The 20,791-nt window shown below is 48.2% G+C and overlaps 1 protein-coding gene across 1 annotated transcript in view; it reads right to left on the reverse strand.

Annotated features, from left to right (window-relative positions):
- Positions 1-20,791, reverse strand: part of ANKS1B (ankyrin repeat and sterile alpha motif domain containing 1B) — a 523,840-nt gene that overhangs the window by 368,427 nt on the left and 134,622 nt on the right. The window contains exon 2 of the mRNA XM_086918031.1: positions 3,384-3,541. The gene's annotated coding sequence lies outside the window, so the exon portion shown is untranslated. The remainder of the gene's footprint in view (positions 1-3,383; positions 3,542-20,791) is intronic.

A 20,791-nucleotide genomic window follows, 5' to 3' on the forward strand; every position in this document is an offset into this window, starting at 1 on the left:
TAATATTCAATACTGAAGTCTAAGAATTTTGGTGGTGTGATGACCTGTCCTTTCCTGTCCAATCGAAATTGGGGATCCTTACTCTTGCAACATTGGGGGGTGGTACACTGACCTGAAAAACAGTATAACTAGAGTAGGTTTAGCTAGTTAATTTGTCCGACTTGTCAGAATAGCGGACCTGTCACTGACCCAACGCACTCAATAGGTGACTAAAGCAGAGGGCTGCGGAGCACTCTGATGGGAGGTTCGCTGACCCAATCGGGGTCCTGGGAAGCTGAAGTGCTGGCGAAGCACTTTGTCGGTGAAATCGATAACCCAATCGGGGTTCTGACTGTTAGCTGCAGAGAGGGAGTAGCGCAGGCGTTGCAACTGAACTGTGGGTGCTGGTCTTAACCTTTGGTGATCCGATACTGATCCAAATCTGGGTTTTTCCGGTCTTGATTCTGATCTGCACCTGCTGGCCTACTGGCACTGCAACTTTTGGGGTTCTCCTGTCCTTTCAACTGACCCATGGCCAGGGCTGGTCTTCACACCATTCCAGGTAAATATAAATCTGTGTGGGTAATTGTCAGTATAATTTGCGTCCTTTTTCTACCCTCCCTAAATTGCTAAAGCTTTATTTGCATATGTTCCTTTTTTTACCCTTCCCTTGGATAAACAATAAATTCATGTTTTAGCTGTTTAATAGCGTGTTCCACTTTCTTACCCACCTTTTAGTTGAATGCTAAAACGTTTTTTATGATTGCATAAATGTTCCTTCCTTAAAGTAGTTAGGCTTGGTTATCTTACTTAATAGCATGTTCCCATTTTTACCTTCCCTTTAGCTATATGGTAAATTTGGTTTCCTCATTGCATATTATGTTCCCTTTTTTTACCTTCCCTTTGATAAATACGTAAAAGCTGTGTTATTTAGTATGTTCCTTCTTTTCCCTACCCTTAGGAAATTGTGCAAAGTCTATTTAATTAAGTAGCATGTTCCATATTCTTACCTTCCCTTTATCTTTTGACTAAATGATTGGCATAATATATCTCTTGCATAGTTATACACTATTTCTGATTTTGGTTATTGATAATCTTATTGCTTTCAATCTTTGGATTATGACCTTTGATGATGATTAGATAAAGAGTTTTAAACCTTCCTGAGTTTGTGGTTATTATATGAGTGCAAATGCTATTTGTTTATTGAACTGCCTTTAAAACTAACTCCCTGATCCATTAGGTTATAGGTACTAGTGACAGGATTGGTAAGTCAATGGTATAGGACCTAGTAGAAAAAATAGGCTGATAGAAGAGCGAAGGTTACCTGATTAAGTAAATGTGAAAATTGAATTATGGGCCCAGGTGAGTATGGTAAATTTATTGTCGGGTGACCTGCGCGCTCTATCAACCCTACACTTACTTTTACAACCAAATACTTTATTATGGAAATTTACATCCCTTACAGAGGACCCGATTCACACTAACTCCCCCTCCCTCTCATATATTTTTCTGTTTTTCGGATGCATCCATAACATCAACAGGTCAAGTGCCTCTGCATAGTAGCATAACTTGTGTCAGTGCATAAAATTCATTGGATTCCCAGCTACTTTGGAATGATCAGCATAAATAGACATTCCAGTCTAGATATACCTCAGTTTCGATCTCAAAAACCAAACTAGCAAGGGAACGTTTTGTAGGCAGGGATAAAGATGTGTTGTGTGCTCCTTTGACAGAATGACTGGATCACAAAGAATCAAGATAATGCAGCCACTGACAGAATAACGAGATCTGAATTCAGGAACTGTCTTGGTGGTATGTAAACAGCTTTGACTAGAACTGCCTTTTATGAATCTCTTCCTGGGAAGGTAATACATCAAATCAAATATAAAGATAATGCAGGAATGTTAACAAGTGTGGATCTCTTTCTGTAGTAGTATAGAACAGCTGCTGTTCTCGTTCATGTCAAAGTAGCAACTGAACTTGCAAAACATGACACAAGAAAACAAACAGGATTCCATTTTCTAACCCATCCCCACTTAGTGATACAAGAATACCTTTGGACGCATTCATACTCACACAAACACATATACCACAACCACTTACACAAACTCACATACCTAACCTCTAACACACTAAATCAAGAAATGTGAAACATACACATGCATTCCACACAGAACCTAAACACAAAGGACACACATAAAACTAGCAAGTACTGTCAGGTTACATAACCTAAACTCAAGACTTACCCACAATCCAACTGTAGAGCATTGCTCTTCACTTCCACTACTTTACAAGGCGCCCACCGTTGATTTTATCACCGCCAACTTAATACCTAGCTCTACCCAACTTCTTCACGCACCAGGTCATCAGTCACAATTCTTCTTAAATGTTTTGTAACTGACAGATCCACCACCCTTAGTTATACCGCAAAATTACTCAGTACTCACTCTTTTGCCATTGGGTTGCTGCTCCCCATACCACACGACTAAGCGAAGCCTCAACCCAGGTCTAATATGGAAAGCACTTGATGTACCCTCGATAAAAAAATCGAAGATTCTAGCAAACCAGTTTTCAGTGGACACTGGACTGTGTAAGTGTGGTATAAAAATACAAGGGAATCTACTGGCTACATAAAAAAAAGAACTGCCCCCAGGCTGTGGGCATTACACTTCTTCAATTAAATACTCCCCTTACCGCACAACGTTCCAAGTGACATACCTACAAGGGACCCACATCATGGCACAGATTTACCCCCACCGCCAGGTGCTGCATTACACTGGAGTCTCCATACCAATAGTAGGTTTGTTACTGGGTGGGGAAGAGTCTATATTTTTGTAGTAATGCAAGGGGAGCAATGTTCCTCCTACTTTTGCCTTGCTCTCTTTGAAAGTACAGTACCAGATGACAGTGCCAAGTGAGTGAGCCACTATGTGTCACTAAGATTGTTGCATATTTCTGTATCACCCTGCTCAAATTTAAATAAAAACATTTTGAAATAAAAAATAAGAAGTGAAGCCAAAACAGACACATATAATCTTGTCCAAGGTGCAACTTGTATCATGTGGAATTTTCTTCATGCCATCAATTCGACTCAGGTGGAGACATGTAGTCAACTGTAATATCCACCAGGTTGGCTCGTGCTCCAGCAATAACATACTGGACATTTGTGGATGGGACCTGAGGCAATGGCTGTTCTAGGGCTCTGGTAACATCCTTGGCTGAGCTCACCCCTTCTGTCTCACAGTCACAATTCCATAATATTATACACTCAGATACACCTTAGGGAAATGAAACAGCATCTAGGCTATAATCGTTTAGACTTTTCCTACAAATTTATGCCACAGACTATGTTTTAGGATGCAGAACATGAAACGTTGGGCACAGTAGCAAATTGTGGTACTCACCTTGCGCCCTCCGCTCGTCAGAAGATGCCTTTACAGCATCAAGGCAATATTCATGGCAGAAAGCTGATTTTTCAGTTTCTTTCCATTTAAGCCCATTTTTATCTCTCCTAGCAGTGATGCTTCCAAGAAGTGGTCCTTCCCGAGCCCTCAGAGATTATCTGAAATAGGAAAGAATGGGATTTTAAAAGTAATTTCAGACATCTTTAGCAGCTTGAAAAACTAAAATCACACACAAAAAAATAGGTGGCTCCAACTATCCAGCTACATAATCAGAAATGTGAACTACATGTCAGCATTTACAAAACTGGGAAAATATGCTTCAATCTACAAACATTAACCTTCTCATATTTACCACTCAAAGGTCTGGCATAACTATAAATACCATGTTACATGTAACATGTTAGCGCCATATTCTGCATGGTAATGCGGTCTCATCTCTCTGAACTAAAGGTGCGAAAATTTGTATATTTCTGGTCTCACACAATTCCGTTTATAACAAAACAAATCATAATATTTAGCTGTTGGAGCACAATGCGGTTTGCTGATATCTTGTGTGTCTTTTTAGGTCTCCCCTACACAGCGTGCAAGCGCTGCTTTGGAATGACCTCTTGGAATCACTCTGGACTTTTTTAGAAACTCGTGCATGTTCTGCACTGTTTCTAATCAGCATTCACGCATGTACCTTGCAGGAGCGAGCAGCAGCACCATCTGTTTGCAATTATCGCACTCGAGCTTTGGAAACGGATAGCGCTGCTGCTCGCTCCCACAAGGTAAACGCTGTACATGGACTGAGCCTCAAAGCCGCGCTCCCGTTCCCCACTGTGGCGGTGCAGGCCCGCTCCCCGCTTATCTGTTTTTATAGTGGCGTACTTGAGAGGAGACCTACCTAGTGCAGGCTGACCGTCTTCACCAAAATGTGTGATATTCGGCAAATCACTTTATTTCGCTGCCTCAGTTTTGTGCCCCTCACTCGCCATTTTTAACAGTCAGGGCAGACTGCACTTTCCTCAATACAGGCATTCGAGACAAAGGCAGCCTGAGAGAGTGTCCCCACGTGATTAATTTAACAATCCCTAGATTGCCTCTTGCTTTAACCCTTGCTCACTGGCTCGGTCTGCACTGTGGTTGTCTTTTGCTGCCCTCTCCATTTGAATAAATGTGCTCATTGGCAATTTAATGTTTGAACCAATTCTTCTGGGAGGGGGGAGCAGGCCGTAGAACTTGAGTGCATTATCCAAAATATACACAAACAATGAATCTTATGAATTGCTCCCAGTTGCCTTCTTGTTTCTCTCCTCCCACTAACTCTTCTGTTTCGCACATTCTCAGTTCCTGCCTCTCCCTCCCTACCGGAGACCTGCTCTTGCCCAGCCTCTTTCTGGCTATTGCTAGCATTCCTGCAAAGCTCTCTCTGGTAGATGCATTTTCTCAAACGACCCCCACCCCCCATCCTCCCCCCCAAGCCTCCACCCTGTCCAGCTGTCCCAGCGGCAACATTCATTCACCCAGTCTCTCTAGAGAGTGATTAACTGCCCAGCAGAGTTCAGAGTCGGGTCTGGGCCAGTGACTGCGTTAGGGGAGGGACCATTCATGGCAAAGGGTTTCTATGTGCGTGGATATTTACACATCTAATTACAGAACACGCTTGGGCCTACATCTACTGGGGCTTTGTTCCTCGGGCTGATTACATTAAGCGTGAAAAACACACTCAAAATAGTTCTCAAAAAGCTTAAAGTGTGTAAGGTTCCTACTAAATGGCTTTTAAAAACAATACTGCTAAATTCAGTTGGAAACAGAATGAGCAAAAAATCATATTTTGGTAGATCAATCGTAATAGAGCCAAAAGGATGACTTAAGTAGTTTTGAGGATTTCTCTGGAGGGCTTTATAGTCCGGACATTATGATAGGTTATGTAAATCCAGTTTCCTACGGTAGACTGATAAGCCTAATTGGACTAACAGTGTAGGCGGAATTGAGTCGCACACATATGTTGCTGCCGTGTAGTAGCTGCTATGCACAGTGTAACTGTAACAATTTGGTGGTGTTATCCTCTTTTTTACGTTTCCTAACTGGTTCTTATGCATGCCTATCTTTGCTAAAGGAAAGCTAAGTCATGTAGCTAACAATGTTTGAGGAGTTCTACTGTAAATGGAAATAGTCTGCCTTTTTTATGCTGGGGCAAAAAAAAAAGGAAATAGATACTCCAGTAAGATACTACTTTAATTTAGGAGTACTAGTTCCATTACAGAAATCTGCCCAGTGGTTGCTAATGTGCTGCAAGGCTAAACACTTATAAGGTCCCAAAGGCAAGACCTATTGGCTATGCCAATGCTGATTTCATAGTAGGTACAAACCAAAAAAAAGGGAGGACTCACTCTTCTTCCATTTGTAGTTACATTTCTCATCAAGGGGGGGAGGGGGGGGGGGGTAAATGCTACCAGTGTTTGAGGATGTGGGTGTTTGTCAAGGTTATACCCGAAACCCTCAAACAATCTCTGCTATTGGTGCCATACATAACCACTGTGGTAACTCGGGTGGTGTAATCACTGGGTTTCGCAACTAGGTACTCACTTCTCACTTCTCTATGTCAGTACCGCCTCCACTCGAGTGGCCGAGATTGGTTCAAGGTTTCAGGTATAAAATTGACAAACATCCAGATCCTCCAAGACTGGTAGAACCCACCTCCCTCACCCTCCTTGATTAGACGCCTCGAGACGCTTTCAAATTTTAAACTTACTGGCATCCTTTGGATCTGGGACCATAATTACGAGCGGCCGAAGAGCGGGGGGACTACACGCACCAGGAGTCCTTGCGGTGCAGTCCCACCCACTGACCATCACCACCGCACCCGGAGGCGCATAAATTACCGGCGCTCCCGGAGTGAAGCGGGAGACGCCTCGAGACGCTTTCAAATTTTAAACTTACTGGCATCCTTTGGATCTGGGACCATATTTGCGCTGAATTCATACCCGGGACACCCTTGCCTGTCAGCTGATAGTCCACCCCCGCCGCCGCTTATCTAATCCACGAGCGGCCGCAGAGCGGGGGGACTACACGCACCAGGAGTCCTTGCGGTGCAGTCCCACCCACTGACCATCACCACCGCACCCGGAGGCGCATAAATTACCGGCGCTCCCGGAGTGAAGCGGGAGACGCCTCGAGACGCTTTCAAATTTTAAACTTACTGGCATCCTTTGGATCTGGGACCATATTTGCGCTGAATTCATACCCGGGACACCCTTGCCTGTCAGCTGATAGTCCACCCCCGCCGCCGCTTATCTAATCCACGAGCGGCCGCAGAGCGGGGGGACTACACGCACCAGGAGTCCTTGCGGGGCAGTCCCGCCCACTGACCATCACCACCGCGCCCGGAGGCGCATAAATTACTGGCGCTCCCGGAGTGAAGCGGGAGACTCCTCGAGACGCTTTCAAATTTTAAACTTACTGGCATCCTTTGGATCTGGGACCATATTTGCGCTGAATTCATACCTGGGACACCCTTGCCTGTCAGCTGATAGTCCCCCCCGCCGCTGCTTATCTCATCCACGAGCGGCCGAAGAGCGGGGTGACTACACGCACCAGGAGTCCTTGCGGGGCAGTCCCGCCCACTGACCATCACCACCGCGCCCGGAGGCGCATAAATTACCGGCACTCCCTCCGCCTCGCGGACGCGCGCGGATGGCGCCGGGCGAAGCCCGGGCTAAGGGCGGGCCCTCTGAGACCGTGAGAGACTGGGCTGGGCCCCCCCTCTTTCTTTGATTGACTCGAGAAACAGTAGATTGGGTATTTGGTATTACATGTAGCAAGCTGCAGTATTCATTATCACCCTATCATATTGTTTGATAAGTTGCAGTTTGCGCAGTTTGTTGGATCATAGCGTTTGAATTATTTTAGTTGGTTCAGTGTAAGTTAGATTTGGGTTTACCATTCAACTATGATGTCTTCTCCCACGAAAGAAAGGTACTCACTGATAGGAGGAGTTAGCCAGCGTACGCTGGACGATTTCTTATTCAGGGTTAACACTGGGACAGACAAAGAAATCGCTCTGTCTGAGCGACAGGCGGAGAGACGCTGTTCCATCGAATGTATTAAAAACAAGAGAACATCTATAGGCTCCCCAAAGCTCACGGTTTCCCCAATCCACAGTATTTCGTCTGTAATTGGGGACAATGAGGCAACCCTAAATATTAGCATTCCACTACTTTTACAAGATAATACTCTCCCTTCAGCTCTAGTCAATGTTTTGACTATAAATGACTCATATTTGAATTGCAGTCTGATTGCAGACGCAGAACCCTTGCCCGACACTTTACCAACGCAAGTAGACTCACCTACCATAGCAAAGGGAGTACCTAAAACACAAAGAGCCCAAGGTCCACCACCCAAAAGAAGAAAAAAGAGGGGGGACTCTCTACTTAAAAAAAAAGGTGATTGGTAAAAATGGGGGGACCTCTATTAAACCTACCCCCAATACACCTGCACCTACATCAATCCCGATGATCAAGTCATCACCCACCCAGCTAAACGATCCATCTAGTACAAATTTATTGGGCAGCATAGAGCAATTATTAAGATCATTCACGCTGCCACTAGTTGAGAGATTGAAGGGATTAACCAGCCAAATGGAGAAGTTAGAAAGAGATTTAGGGGACATTAAAGCGAAAATTAAATATCACTCTAAATCCGAACTAGAGCACAATCCCCTTGTACCACCGCTAAATACCGTTACTCAGAAGGGTACTAAAACCACGCCCTTGCCCAAACCGAAACCCCGCAAAATATTACCCACTAACACTGAAGCGATGAATAGTAGGAATCATACCAAGAAGACACAAGAAGGGCCAATTTTAGACAAACTAGGAAACGGACCACTATTACACCCGCCCACAAATACCTCTAAACCTATTGAGCAAGAAAAAATTGTTAGGACATTCCCAGCGAAGAAACTCAGAGTAGACCTGCCCCCAGAAGCGGCGCCATTTGTTGCAGTCCTGACCGGGGTACCAACACTTGGGGATGGATGTGTAGAAGATCAACGTGGGCTAAAAAATAAAGTCATACACTGGCTGAGGCAGTACTGCCCACTTCCACCAGATATAAACGGGGCAATACTTAAGGTTAGACGTTTAGCCTGGTTGGGGAAAAGAATTAAGGATTTAGCGTGTGACATTGTCATCATAAATTTTCAAGATGACAGAGTTGTTAGGTACATTGTAAATGGATTCCCACAAAACGTAGGTAACGCCATCACTATACGTGATCTAACTTACTTTTACCCACGAGGAATAGTTGCCCCGATACCCAACCTTAGGCCTTTGAGTTACCAACAGAACAATCCTGTAGCCCCCTTATTCCGCCACCAGAACCTGGGTCGTGGGTACTCTACTCAGAGACAGGATGGTTATTTCAGACCAATTCCTCACCATCAGCAGAACAACCAAGCAATCCCATTATACTGCCCCGGGAATTTTGGTTTTGGCCCACTCACCCAGAGGCAGGATGATTATCCTAGACCACCTTCCTTCCATCAAGGCGATTATTACTGGCCCACTTTTAACCGCTTTGCAACATTAGCGGACATGGAGGGTGTTGACTGACTTTGTTCAGGGGATATAGCAGATAATCTTGCCGCTGAAAAGGGCCCCTGCACAACTGTAAAGTCACCCATAATCTGTAAGGTGTATGATTCCCCCCCCAAAGCTTAACCATCCCCAAACATTGGCGCATGTTTGTGTGAGTATAGATAAGGGGCAACCAGCCCACGCACAAGCTCCAGGCAGGGGAGACATAAGGGGGAAGGTGGCCAATGAGGCAGTTAGAATGGTGTCTTGGAACATTGCTGGTTTGGCCGCTAAAATTAGCAACAAAGATTGGTGCCAGTATATACACCAATTCCCCATAATTTGTTTACAGGAAACTTGGGCAGTTGACAATCACTCTTTACATCTACAAGGGTATAAATGTGTTTTTGTTCCAGCTAGGAAATCTAGATCAGGCAGGGCAATGGGTGGGTTATCGGTATATGTGGACCTGAACCTCCCTGGCATATGGTCAACTATTGATTGTTATTCACATGATATCCAAGAGGTGCGGCTCAAGGGTAAAGGACTTTACCTGACAATACTGAATGTGTATAATAATGTGGCGGGTGGGGGATTTAATGCTCTGATACGGGAACTGGAGTATCGACTGTGCCAAGTCCCTACCTGCAAAGCCAAAACTCACACCACAAATAGTCTAATCGTGGGGGACTTCAACTGTCATCTTTGCCCAGCCCTCCTCCCAATAGACTTGACATGGTTGCGATGCCTAAAGGACAACGGGGCCTACTTTGAGCATACTGCAGAAGGCGAGGCTTTAACAAAAAAGGATCTGGTCCACACCCTGGATATGGTGCATATGTTAAAGGACGAGACCCTGCCACCTACCTTTAAGGGGAGAGGATGCTCTTCGTATATCGATTACATCATCGCCTCAAGGGCCATTATAAATAGAGTCTCTAGGGTTGGCATAGAATGGAACCCGTTTAGCGATTACAACCCCCTGTTGTTGGATTTACTATACCAGTCCGCCCCAATTAGGGAAAGGTTTGTAGCGGTATCTGAGAGGGCTATTGACCAGGGTAGACGCCTAAGATGGTGTAAGATCAATGGGGAAAGGTTTTATGAATCACTCATGGAGAAGGGGAAAACATCCATTGAGGCGTGTTTAGATGAGAGAATTGAAGGGCGGGAATTACTCACAGCATTTGAAGAAATAGCACACTTGGTAGATGGGTTACTAAAGTCTAGCGCCCCAGCAAAAGAGACTGGAAGCCAGCCGCGATGGTTCGACCGAGATTGCTCTAGAGCCCTGAGGGATCTCAAAGATAGTATTAAAGTAAAGCCTAGGGATGTTACTCGGGTTACGTCCTGCAGGAAAAAATATAAAAGTGAGTTGAGCAGGAGGAAAAAGGCATTACAGGCGGAAGGCTGGGCGGATCTTAGAGAAGCTGGGGAAAAGAGGGACATGACCGAATTCTGGAAAATAATTATTAGACCCACATTCCAGGATGATACAGTACCTAAACTAGGAACGAACATCACGCCCGATATGTGGATCACTCATTATAGGGGTCTATATAACCATGAAATAGATACCCAGTATAAAAAAGGGAACACAGACCTGGGTCAGCTTGTAGTTTTTTCCTTACAGGAAATTAAGGTCGGGATCGAGGGGCTATCAAAAAATAAAGCACCAGGCCCGGATGGTATCCCGCCTGACCTGTTCCTTAGTTCAGTGGAATTATGGGCCCCTATAATGATGAGTCATTAATACTGCAATCCGCTGTGGCTTACCTCCCTCATGGTCTACTGCCACCATCGTCCCCATTTTTAAAAAGGGTAACAGTGACGACCCACAATGCTATCGCCCCAGTGCCCTAATCGATGTATCCGCTAAAATCTTGGGAAGGGGGATACTAAACTGGTTGTCTGAGTGGACAGAAGCAAATAATATCATCTCAGACGCACAGTATGGTTTTAGGATGGGTCGTTCTACGAGCGATCAATGCTTGGACCTTTATATGATAGCAGCCAAATACACTATGGCTAGTGATGAATCCCTTTACATAGGGTTTATGGATCTGGCAGCGGCCTTTGATCATGTTAACAGAGGTAAGCTCTGGAACATGATGACTAGTATGGGGATAGAGGTTGGCCTCATTAATATATTAAGGGATTTGCATAGTAATACATCAGCACAAGTTAGGTATAATATGCAGGGTGGACGCACAGACCCCTTCCAATGTAATAGTGGGGTCCGCCAGGGTTGCATCCTGGCGCCTTTTTTATTTTCTCTTTATATTAATAATCTTGAACAGTATCTCTTACAGCTGGGATCCGACTGTCCACGAGTAGGGTCGCGTCATGTTCCTGTGTTACTTTACGCAGATGACGCGGTCCTCCTCGGGCGCACACCAAAGAGTTTACAGATTTTAATTGATGGTTTTGTCTCTTTTATGGGTTCATTAGACCTTTCTGTTAACCTGGGCAAATCCTATGTTTTAACTGTTGGTAAAAAACCCTCTAAGAAATGTATCTTTACAATAGGGAGTCATGATTGAGAAGGTCAAGTCATTCTCATATCTAGGCATTTTGTTTGATGGGTTACTAAAATTTAACGCCCTGATAGAGGATCGCTGTCGTAAAATGATTGCCGCTAATGGAGCAATAGCTGGTTATGGCCGAAGGCTGGGGAGGTGGTGCCCCGAACAGGGGATGATCCTATACAACTCAGTATGTTGCTCTAAAGTTACCTACGGGGCAGAGGTGTGGGGCTTTGCTAACGTTTGCCAACTGCAGCGGGAGGAGAATAAACACCTACGATCCGTCCTGAAAGCCCCACACAGTGTAACAGCTGCAATAGCACATAGGGAGTTAGGGATCCCCTACCTTGAAGATTTGATTAAGGTTAGGCCAATTTTAGCCTGGCTTAAGCTCTGGATAAACGAAGAGGCGAGCCTAAACAGGGAAATATTGAAGGACTGCTTGGGCAGAGAAAAATGGTCGTGAATCCCGTGGCTCAGTTATGTAAAATCTGTACTGGTAACCCTGGGGCTAGGGAATCTTTTCATCGACCCGACAGCGATCACCCCCCAGCACAAGACAATTGTTAAAAAAGCGTTTTTTTGCACACAAAGAATAGAACAAGAAAGGGCTAAAATGACGGTGTGTACATATAACCTTGTAAAGACTACAGAAGGAATGGAACCCTATCTATATATGTTACATAAGGCACAGGAAAGGTTTTTAATGACCCGTTTTAGGCTCAATTTTTTACCTTGTTTATTGGGATCACCATTAGGGTACTCACCCACTATTGAGCAGAAGGGAATCTGCGGCTGCGACAATAGGTCTCCGCAGGATTACCTTCATTTTGTACTGTTATGCCCGTTTTATTCTGAACCCAGACGTAGATTCTTGGTAGATATTTTAAAAAAATCAAATATTAAATATGCAAAAGAGGCCTTGATTTTTTTACAACAGGCGTCGGACCCCCTTACATTGTGCTGCATTATTAATTTTATCAAAGTAGCTATTCGTTTAAGAGCAACTAGAGGTGGGGTGAACCATGAGAATTCTGTGATTGTTTTTAATGGATCATAATGTTTTATTCAATTCATTGGGATCTTGCTGTTGTACTTACATCAGGTTACATGTTAATTTGACTGTTGGTTTTTAAAAAAGAAATGTACTTAATGTATAATGATTTTTTGTACTTTTATGGTGATTTTTAATCATCGAATAAAGAACCCAAAGTAAAGATTAGAAAGTTATTTTTATAGTAGCACACAGTTTGAACTGAAAATGTGTCATGAAAGATTTTTCTGTGAGGAAAACGTCTTAAGCATTTAACAAGTTATGCTGACTTGAGTGATGTGAAATTGAGAAATTTTACAAATTACGCATATAATGCAATTTGAGAATTACACAGATTTCACTGGCATAATTAAAATTTCACTTATCACTACTCTGAACCAAATCTTCTCTCTTTGATTACTTAGCCCAGTCACTTTACATCTCATCCGTACCACCACTCAGTTTTTCCTCCCTCAGTGTGTCTCTTAAGCTGCTTACCCCCCACCTCTTTTATATGCAGTCCAAGACACTATCTCTAACCTCTTCTCTCCTCAGATAAGATCTTTTTGAGAGGCTTTAAAATCAGATGTGATAAATCCTCTTAGTCAATCACTTGTGAACAGTTGTCCTTCCTCTCAGCCAATGACCAGCAATAACACTGTAGTAAGCCTCCCTATGACAGTCTCTACCACAACATTAACCTCATCAAATACAAACGAGATTGTGCACAAACGTTGATTGATCTGATAATTTCCACCCTAATTACTTCTAATAGGGCACACACTGAAAGTGTGTGTATGAGGCAATGACTCCTGGAATTTAGATAAAGACAATCTTTTCTCCTTGATATATTTCACCTTTTTCCAACCACTTGCCCCATAAGACACAAATCTTCTGGGCACAACCATCCTTGATTATCTCCCTCTCCCTCAAGATAACCCTAAACATAATCAAAGATAAAGAGAAGTAAAGCTCCACACGGGGTGAGTAGGAGGATACTTTAATCGGACCGGTCACAGGAACTCCCCCGCAGCAACTGCCGCAGTAGGAACACACATCTCCCAACAATGTTCATGCACTCAGATTCCTAGCTCGTAGGAACTAGATCCCAACACACCTGCCCTCCTTCAATAAATAGACTGAGAAAGAAAAGAACAGAAAAGAAGAAAAAGAAACACAAAGACAGAAATATAAAGACCTCAGACATCAGCATATTATAAACAAGAACCAAACAAAATATGATTCATTTACCGCATATTATAATCATGAAGCTTGACAGGTAAGCGTTTCGCCCTGGATGACACTCTCTTGGGAGGAGAACAACTTGGAAGAACAATTTCACCTCTTTCATTAACATCAGAGGACACGGAAGGAAAACAAGTGCCCATCCTTCTGTTGACTTCATCAACCATAGAACCAGGAACAATGGAAATGCAAGATTTATTCCACACCCTACCATCCATCAACACCACCACTCGTTCCTTCACTGCAGACACCCTTTTTGGAAACGAAAAACGAGACTCGCCTTTTCGGAGAAAACCGGGTTTTTTTAATCTTACCCAATCACCCACCTTCACATTCAGGGAATGACGCACACCCGGCCTAGTATCATACTTCAACTGAACAACCGCTCTGACATCAGTCACCCCAGACAATTTACAGGAATCAACCATTCTCCTAGACATCCACTCTTTATTCAGTTTGGAACCTGCAACCCTTCCCCGAAGCAAAGTGAACGGGGCAACACCAGTGCTAATATGAGGAGTAGTTCTCACAGCCCACAACATATCACAAAGAGCTTTGCGCCAATGTAACCCATTCACCAAAGCAAGTTGCACCTGTTCCTTGACAACCTGGTTGAAGCGTTCAACCAAACCATTACTACGTGGGTGATAAAGTGATGTACAAACATGGTTAATGCCCACGTCCTCAAAAAATCCCTGCATTTCGATAGAGGTTAACTGAGTGCCGTTATCAGAGACCAGTTCTTCCGAAAAAACCCCTCCCTAAGAAAAACATCAAGAAAGAAACCAATGATGGATGACTAGTTGGCATTATCAACAAACCTCACCTCAGGCCATTTAGACATGTAATCAATAAGAACAAGGGCATACTTGGGAGAACAACCAATGAGACCAAACGGACCAGCAATATCAAAAGCCAGTTTTGACCAAGGTATATTCTTTACCACGATAGGTTCAACAGGAGAAGGTCTAGTCACTTGAGACTTGTCACTAGTGACACATGTACAACAATCACGCACAAAATGTTCCACATCCTTATCCAGTGCTGGCCACCAAAAATCTTGTCTAATCCTACACTTTATAGCATGAATGCCAGGATGGCCTTCATGAGCCAAATCAAGAATTCTGTTCCGAATGGAAAAAGGAACAACAAGTAAACCACCCCTACGTAATATGCCATCCACGACAGACAACTCGTCTTTGACTCTTTTAAAAGGAACCAATTCAGAAGGACAATCCTTATCGCACGGCCACACACCAGATAAACAGTCAATTACCTTCAAAACCACGTTATCTTCAGTTACTCCATGCAACCACTCTTGCTCAGAAAGGGCACAACCAACAGTGTCATACAAGGAACACACAGCACACACCATTTCCAAATCATCACACTCAAGAACATCATTGTCAGAACAAAGGGGCAATCTAGACAAACAATCAGCAACATGATTTTTAACACCGGGCACGTACTCAAGGCGATAGCGGAACTCTTGCAACCTGAACTGCCATTTGGCAACTCGTGGTGTAGCCCTACCACCCCCCTTTGTAGTGAATAAGTCAACTAAAGGTTTGTGGTCGGTCCTCAAAATGAATTCATTTCCCCATAAAAAGTTTTTGAAGTGATGCACACCCCACCACAAACCCAAGGCTTCCTTCTCAATAGTTGAATAAGTGCCTTCTGCACCCCACAGTGTTCTAGAACCGAAAGCGATTGTTTCTTCACGACTGTTAGACGGGGACCTGGAGGGTCGGCCGAGGACAAGGGGAGAGGCCTCCGGTGAGGGCCGTCTCCAGCGATCGTACAGACAAGTAACTTCCCCCCCACAGATGGACACCACACAAAGATAAGGTTAACGCTCTTTATAGGCAGTTCTTAAAGTAAGGTAGTACGGTACAATGAGATCAGGATACGAGGATCCTCTCAATTCTAGTCTCTGGAAGGGAAAGGGGGTAGCGGGACAGTCTTGTCACCAATCTGGTATTGAGATGAGACGATGGTAGCTCACAATCCTCGAGCTCGGCGTTCGGGAAGGTCGGGCCGCGGCAGCGCCAGCAGGTCCCGAGGAGGGCGTAGGTAGCAACGGGCCGCGGCAGCGCCAGCAGGTCCCGACGAAGATGATGGTTGCAAGAGGCCGCGGCAGCGCCAGCAGGTCCCCACGAGGATGAAGGTTGCAGAAGGCCGCGGCAGCGCCAGCAGGCAGGACGACAGTTCACAAGGCAGGGCTGCGGCAGCGCCAGCAGTCCGTCAAGGATGAGTTCTTCACGGTGTCTCTCGACTCCAGGATGCAACTGCCTTCCTGCTCTGGAGCTGCCTCAGTTATAGGTCTGGCGCCCTTTGATGTCCGGACCCTCGCACTTGGAGGTCGGGAGGTCCGGGATGAGGGAGTCCAGACACCCAGCAGGGGGGTGGAGCCAGCGCCCGGGGAGGCTGGGGGCGATCGGCACCTGGCGGGGGAGAGCCATCGACACTTCTTTCTCCCATTGACCTGCCAAGTGGTCCGTTCACCTCCTGGGTGGATGGTGGTGCCGGGATGTCGGGGCCTGGCCAGGCCCAGGGTTGGGGTCGAGCTGAGGCCACGCGGCCTCGTGGCGGCTGGGCCGGGCAATGGTGCTGATGGTGGCCCGGGCCAGTGATACAGAGATGTCCGGGTGCAGGCGTCCTGTAGGGGACGGGTTGCGGGTTGCTTCTGTGGGTAGCACCTGGAGAGCCGGTGTCCGGGCCCTGTCATGCGGGGAGGGAGCGAGCCCTTCATGGGGCCTGTCCAACATGCGTCCCCCCCAGCTGAAGGCGGGGAGAGTCACCCATCCTCTTGGGGACTCTCCTCGTCGAGGCGGAAAAAGCGGGACAGGCCATCCGCGTTGGCGTGGTCTTGGCCAGGGCGATGCTCCACAGTGAAGTCCATCCCCTGCAGGGAGATGGACCATCGCAATAGTTTGGGATTCTCCCCCCGCATCTGCATTAACCATTGCAGGGGGCGATGATCTGTTTGCACCCGGAAGTGGGTACCGAAGAGGTAGGGCCGGAGCTTCTTAAGGGCCCATACTACTGCAAAGGCCTCCCGCTCGATGGTGCTCCAGCGCTGTTCTCGGGCCAGCAGGCGTCTGCTGATGAAGGCCACTGGTTGGTCGACTCCCTCGGTGTTCAGTTGGGAGAGGACGGCCCCAATGCCATGGTCTGAGGCATCAGTCTGGACGATGAACTCACGGCTGTAGTCGGGGGCCTGGAGCACAGGGGCGGTGCACATGGCGGCCTTCAGCTTCTCGAAGGCCGCTTGACAGTCGGGAGTCCAGTTGACTGTTTTTGGGTGGTTCTTGGATGTGAGTTCCGTGAGGGGCCCCACAATGCTGCCATAGTTCTTCACAAACGGCCGGTAGTATCCGGTGAGCCCCAAGAAGGCTCGGACCTCTGTTTGGGTGACGGGTGGCTGCCAGGACTGGATGGCAGCGATCTTGAGCTGGAGAGGGGCCACCAGACCGCTCCCCACTTGGTGTCCGAGGTAGGTCACTGACCCCTGGCCAATTTGGCACTTGCTGGCCTTGATTGTGAGGCCGGCCTGTTGGAGGGCCTGCAGGACCTCTCGGAGGTGACGGAGGTGGTCTGACCAGTGGCGGCTGTATACCGCAATATCGTCCAGGTAGGCGGCGCTGAACTCTTCGAGGCCTGCCAATACCTGGTTCACAAGTCGTTGAAAAGTGGCTGGAGCGTTTTTCATGCCGAATGGCATCACTTTTAAATGGTAGTGTCCATCCGGGGTGGAGAAAGCGGATCGTTCTTGGGCCCTGGGGGTGAGGCCGATCTGCCAGTAGCCTGCTGTCAGGTCGAAGATGCTTAGGTAGCGGGCAGCCCCCATGCGGTCGACCAGTTCATCTGCTCGGGGGATAGGGTGAGCGTCTGTTCGGGTGACAGCTTTCAGACCCCGATAGTCGACGCAGAATCGGAGCTCGGGGGTGGTGCCCGGGGCAGCAGCTTTGGGGACCAGTACGACTGGGCTGGCCCAGGGGCTGTCCGAGTGTTCGATGACTCCGAGTGCGAGCATCTTGGAGACTTCTTCTTGGATGCAGGCGTGCACCCGATCTGGTACTCGGTACGCCCCGTGTCGGATAGGGGACTGTCCCCAGTGTCCACGTCGTGCAGGCACCAGGGGGTGACTCCGGGGGTGAGGGAAAATAGGTTTGCAAATTGCAGCAGGAGGGCCCGACAGTCTTGGCGCTGCTCCGGGGTCAGGGCATCGGAGAGTCGGACCCCGTCCACTGAACCATCTTTGTCACGGCTCCTCAGTAGGTCAGGGAGGGGCTCGGAGTCCTCTTCCGCTCCACTGTCTGTAGCCATCAGCAGGCTGAGCTCCGAGCGCACGAAGTGTGGTTTGAGTCTGTTGGCGTGGAGGACCCGGAGGGGGTTCCGGGGGGATTCCATGTCGATGAGATAGGTGACGGGGCTCTTGCGCTCGACCACCTTGAAGGGCCCCGTCCATTTGTCCTGCAATGCACAATGTTCGATGGGGGACATCACCCATACCTGCTGACCGGGCTCGAACTCAATGGAGGAGGCATGTTGATCGTACCATTTCTTCATGTCCTCCTGACTGGCCTCAATATTAGCTTTGGCGATCTCTCTGAATCGCCTGGTCTGATTGCGGAGGGTCAGGAGGTACTTGTAGACGTCTGGAGGGGTCTTCAGGGGGGCCATTTCCCATTCCTCTTTAACTAGGCTGAGGGGCCCTCGAACGGGGTGTCCGTACAGGAGTTCGAAGGGGCTGAAGCCGAGGGACTTCTGGGGGACTTCTCTGTAGGCGAAGAGGAGGCACGGGAGTAGCACGTCCCACTGGCGGCGTAGGGGTTCTTCCAGCCCCATGATCATCCCCTCGAGAGTGCGGTTGAACTGCTCGACCAGTCCGTTTCCTTGCGGGTTATAGGGAGTTGTGAATCGGTAGGTGGCTCCGCACTGCTGCCAGAGGTATTTCATATACTTTGAAATAAAGTTTGTGCCCCTGTCGCTGACGACCTCCCGGGGGAAGCCCACTCGAGAGAAGATCCCCATTAAGGCTCGGCCTACTACTGGTGCTGTTACAGTTCGAAGGGGAACGGCCTCGGGATAGCGGGTGGCGTGGTCCACCAGGACCAGGATGAATCGATGCCCTTGTGCTGTTCGGGGGTCCAGGGGCCCCACAATGTCTATTCCCACCCTCTCGAACGGGGTGGTAACAACGGGGAATGGTTGCAGGGGTGCCTTGAGTTTGCGGCCGTTCTTCCCGCTGGCCTGGCAGGTGGGGCAGGACCGGCAGTGGTTGGAGACGTCATTTCTCATTTTTGGCCAGTAAAAGTGGGTTACCAGGCGGTTGTATGTTTTGTCTTGCCCCAAGTGTCCAGCCAGGGGGACATCATGTGCCAAGTTCAAAAGGAAGTCTCTGAAGCGGAGGGGCACCACCAGCACTCGACTGGCCCCCAATTCCGCGATTCTTTGTTCGCTGTACAGTAAGTCATTGTCCCCATAGATCCAGTGGGCCCCGGCGGTGTCTCCCGCGCTCTGGGCGAGCGCTTGCTGTCGCAGTCCCTCGAGGGAGGGACAAGTCTTTTGCTCTTGCCGGAATTGCTCCTGGGTGGGTCCCCCTTCTTGACGCCACTGAGCCAGGTCTGGAAGGTCTTGGGGCTGAGCGGGCCCTTCTTGTGTTTGTTCAGGGGGGTTGGTATGGACGGTGTCTTCCTCTGGAGCGATCGGGGAAGGAGGTGCTGGCCATTCGGGCTCTTCAGGTCTGGGGATGGTGCGGGCGGCCATGGACCGCGTTGTTACGCACGCCCAGTCCGGGAGGCCCAACATCCCCAGGTGCTCTCTTCTTTCAACGGCCGCCCACGGGGAACTCTCGAGATAGTTTCCCAGGAGGCAGTCCACGGGGGCATCATCGCGGACAGTCACTTTTAGCATACCGGACACTCCTCCCCATTCGAAGGGGACGCAGGCCATCCGACACAGGCTCTCAGAATTGTCGGCCGATCGGACGGGGCAAAGAACGTTTGGCAGTATTTGTTCTGGGGTCACCAGGTGACAGCGGACGGCCGTCACACTGGCCCCCGTGTCACGCAGGGCTTCGGCCTTGCGCCCATTTATGTTCACCCACTGGCTGTATTTCCTGGTGTTGGCGGGTAGGGGAGCAGGCAGGATCATGTCTCTTCCCCCTAGGCACGCCAGGAGCATGGCGGCAGGTTCCCACTCGGGCTGCTCCTGCTCGTACTCTTCAGGCTTTTCGGAGATTTGCTCTTCTCCTAGGGCGGCGGCAGCTACCTGGCGGGGCCCGGGAGTCTGGTTCTTTGGGCAGTTCGGGTCACTGGCATAGTGGCCGACTCGCTGGCATCGGTGACAAGTAACATTGGCTCGGAACCCCGGGCGCATCGGGGGGTTGCCCCGGCCGGCCGGGGGCGGGGTGTTGTTGGCGGGAGCGGCCGGGACGGCGTCTCTGCCCCGGCCCTGGCCTCCTCCTCCTCCTCGGGGACGATGATGACCTTTGTTGGTTCTGTTCTGCTCGTTTGGCCCACTTCGGGCCACTCGGGTGCTTTCCCTTCGGTCAGCCTCAGCGGCGAGCTGCCGTGGTTCAGTCAATTTGCTGTCGAGGAGGTGCTGCCTGAGCTCGACGAAGCAGTTGTTGGAGAGGTGCTCCCACACAATGAGGTTGAAGAGCTGCTCGTAGGTTGTTACGTGGCTACCCTTGATCCATCCCTCGAAGGCTCGGCTGAAATAGTTCACATATTCTACTCAAGTTGTACCCGGGATCCGGGTGCAGTCGCGGAACCTCTGGCGGTACATTTCGGGCGTAAGTCCATATCGAGTGAGGAGGGCGGCCTTCATGTGGTCATAGGACGTCATTTGATGGTCCGGGAGCTATAGCAGGGCATCGCGGCCTTCATTGACGAACCTCCCCCATAGACCGGCTCCCCAGTCACTTCGATCGATCCGGTGGGAGGTCATGGCGATCTCGTAGGCCTTGAACCACTGCTGTATGTCGTTGTTCCGATAATATTCACGGACCACATCTTTGGGGATGTGGACCTTTTG

This window comes from Lissotriton vulgaris, chromosome 1_1, assembly GCF_964263255.1.
Source record: "Lissotriton vulgaris chromosome 1_1, aLisVul1.2, whole genome shotgun sequence".
NCBI classification, from domain to species: Eukaryota; Metazoa; Chordata; class Amphibia; order Caudata; family Salamandridae; genus Lissotriton; species Lissotriton vulgaris.